Raw genomic sequence first — 3,677 nt, 5'->3', positions numbered from 1 at the left:
GAATTAGCTTATGCTGCTACAGGACGTCGTGGTGTTATTACATGGTACATCATGACTTCGGAACACACCATTCAACCGACATACGAGTACTTTATGGCCAACAATTATTTTGGTTTGAAGAAGGAGAACATCATACTCTTCGAACAGGGTTCATTGCCATGCTTCGATTATGATGGACGCATTATATTGGACGAAAAGCATCGTGTAGCACGCGCGCCAGATGGTAATGGAGGACTATATCGGGCATTGAAGCAACAGGGCATTTTAGATGACATTAAGAAACGCGGCGTATTGTATTTGCATGCGCACAGCGTGGATAATATATTGATAAAGGTCGCCGATCCGGCTTTTATCGGCTACTGCGTACAAGAGAATGCCGATTGTGCAGCCAAGGTGGTTGAGAAATCAGCACCGAATGAAGCTGTCGGTGTTGTAGCTATTGTGGATGGCAAGTACCAAGTGGTGGAGTATAGCGAAATATCCGCGAAAACCGCCGAGATGCGCAATCCCGATGGGCGGTTAACCTTCAGTGCTGGCAATATTTGCAATCACTTTTTCAGCGCTGCCTTTCTATACAAAATTGGTGAAACATACGAAAAGGAATTGAAGTTGCATGTTGCCAAGAAGAAGATTCCCTTCGTTGACAATTCAGGAAAGCGTATAACGCCTGAAAAGCCAAATGGCATTAAAATTGAAAAGTTCGTATTTGATGTGTTTGAGTTTGCACAGAAATTCGTGGCTATGGAAGTGCCACGTGCCAGTGAGTTTAGCGCGCTGAAGAAAGCTGACAGCGCAGGCAAGGATTGTCCGTCGACAGCGCGTGCTGATTTAGCACGTCTGCACAAGCGGTATATCGAAGCTGCGGGCGGCATTGTGCATGGTGATGAATGTGAAATTTCACCATTCGTCAGCTACGCTGGTGAGAATTTGGCACCACTTGTTGCTGGCAAATCTTTCACAAGTCCAGTGTACTTGCGCAGCAATCGCGATCCCTACCATGGACACCTGTGACACGTTTTGATGAAATACGCTGAATATAACTTGTTGACTGATGATATGTATGTAGCTGTGTAGAGTCGTAAATGCAGTAGATTTTAGATTTTACTAGCTCTGTTATGGTTTCTAATTGTACCCACAGTAAAAAACGTTAAAAATTAATAATGCAGAGAGAAATTTACTGGGCTCTGCAGCATCTATTTAAGTAGATTTGTGGCGTGCGTGTATTTCCAAATTAGACTTTCAGATGAAATCAAGAAAAGCNCCACAGTAAAAAACGTTAAAAATTAATAATGCAGAGAGAAATTTACTGGGCTCTGCAGCATCTATTTAAGTAGATTTGTGGCGTGCGTGTATTTCCAAATTAGACTTTCAGATGAAATCAAGAAAAGCTGTTATTTGACTTTTTGAAGTATTTTATGAATTTGCAAGGCAAAACCTGAATATTATACTTAACGGTACATTGTTTTTACTACTTATTAATGCGCTTAGATTGTTAAAAAAAAAAATATTGTATTACTGCAGATTGGATTTTTCTTAATATTTGTTTGTTTTAAATATTAGTGCACATGTACGTTTGTATTAATATCGGCAATCGATTTATGTGCCACATTAACTAATATAAGTACAGTTATATTTGTGTGTATGTGGAAGTTCACTTATTTTTNGGTACATTGTTTTTACTACTTATTAATGCGCTTAGATTGTTAAAAAAAAATATTGTATTACTGCGGATTGGATTTTTCTTAATATTTGTTTGTTTTAAATATTAGTGCACATGTACGTTTGTATTAATATCGGCAATCAATTTATGTGCCACATTAACTAATATAAGTACAGTTATATTTGTGTGTATGTGGAAGTTTACTTATTTTTTCCGATGCATCCCATATATATTTTGATGTTAGAAATTACGCATAAACAAATTTAAGTGCAATCCATATAAATATTCATGTACATATACAGATATATACAATATTATGCAATAAAAATTAATTATGTGAAAATATCATTAAATTAAGATTTATGCTTAGTTCTTGTATGACTAATGACTACGTGCTCTAACTAAAATCAGCTCTATATTACCCGGGGGGAAAACCCGACGAGCCCCTGCAATGTAGCACTCTTCCAAACATATCAAGTTATTGGGGAGCTTGCTTCAACAACTACTATTGTGCTTTATGGTTATATTATGAAATACATACAGGTGTACAATCGCATTAGCAAATACCACTTTATATTTGTCTTGCACTTGTTAAAGGCAAATATAATTTCAAAGAATGGAATTTTATCANTAGCACTCTTCCAAACATATCAAGTTATTGGGGAGCTTGCTACAACAACTACTATTGTGCTTTATGGTTATATTATGAAATACATACAGGTGTACAATCGCATTAGCAAATACCACTTTATATTTGTCTTGCACTTGTTAATGGCAAATATAAATTCAAAGAATGGAATTTTATCTTTGGCTCTTGCAATGCTCCTCTGCTAAGGCATTCCGCACATGACGCCCTAAACAGAGTAGTGTAACAGTAACTTGGCCGTTGTTTTTGATACTTAGATCGGTTTGTCTCCTCGTCGTTGTCGTCGTTGGTAATCACCGCTCGGGACTAGTATAATGCAGTGAACTGTCTTACACAACACCCCTCTTCCTTTGGTTTGACCCTATCGTAACCTTTGATGGGCCTACCGCTAATTGAGCATGACGACAACGTTTGAAACGTTCCCATAACAGTCGGGTTTACGTAACCGGACCGACTAAGGACTGTAACTCCAGCATAAATCCCCAAAAACTTTATCGGGAATTTATCATGCCTATTGCGGTATCGGACGGATCCATCCNACCTTTGATGGGCCTACCGCTAATTGAGCATGACGACAACGTTTGAAACGTTCCCATAACAGTCGGGGTTTACGTAACCGGACCGACTAAGGACTGTAACTCCAGCATAAATCCCCGAAAACTTTATCGGGAATTTATCATGCCTATTGCGGTATCGGACGGATCCATCAGCACGGATCTAATCCGATTCGCACTGTCATAGCAAGCGAGTGAGAAGGATTAGATTCATGAGAATGTCATCCCTCGGAAGCAGACCTATTCCGGTTCGACAGATTTATGTACATATATCTGGTTAAGGACAGTCACTCCAGCGTCACTTCAAAAGCTCTGGGGATGTTGTATGCTGTTACAACAACCACTTTTGAAAAATTCTAGGCTGGCTTAAGTAGACAATAGCAGAACAATGAAGCAGTGGATGAAACTAAACTCACGACATTCTGTACAGCTTCGGAGTTCCTACTCGACCCTGACGCACCTAGTACGCATATGGTATTCCGCATGAAAGAAACCACCACTTCACATACGCCTTAAACCAACTAAACAAAAAACCCATTTCCCTAGTGTCCGACCCCGACGAAACAGCAAGTTTCCATCATCTAGCATTAGTTGAGCTTGACGGCGATTGAAAGATTAACTGATCTGATTTTAAAATTAATAAACTAGAAAACTTGGAGAGTGGCATTCAGTTAGAAGTAACCAATCATTTAAGCCAAGAGGTATGAAAAGACCTCTACCACTTTCAAAATTAACGGCTCATATGTATACCTATTTGAGGTATGGTTACCACGGCATGGTTATCAATTTTTATATAAAAGTTGATTTTTTGCTCAAA

General features: G+C 38.8%; 1 pseudogene; it reads left to right on the top strand.

Moving 5' to 3' along the window:
• Positions 1–6: 6 nt before the first annotated feature.
• On the top strand, positions 7–1,145 carry LOC108354162 (UDP-N-acetylhexosamine pyrophosphorylase pseudogene; annotated as a pseudogene).
• The last annotated feature ends 2,532 nt before the right edge of the window (positions 1,146–3,677 follow it).

Source organism: Rhagoletis zephyria, unplaced genomic scaffold (assembly GCF_001687245.7).
Source record: "Rhagoletis zephyria isolate East Lansing unplaced genomic scaffold, Rhagoletis_zephyria_1.1 Rzeph_scaffold_33823, whole genome shotgun sequence".
NCBI lineage: Eukaryota > Metazoa > Arthropoda > Insecta > Diptera > Tephritidae > Rhagoletis > Rhagoletis zephyria.
The sequence above is the reverse complement of the archived record's forward strand: the minus strand, read 5'-3'. Positions and strand labels throughout refer to the sequence as shown.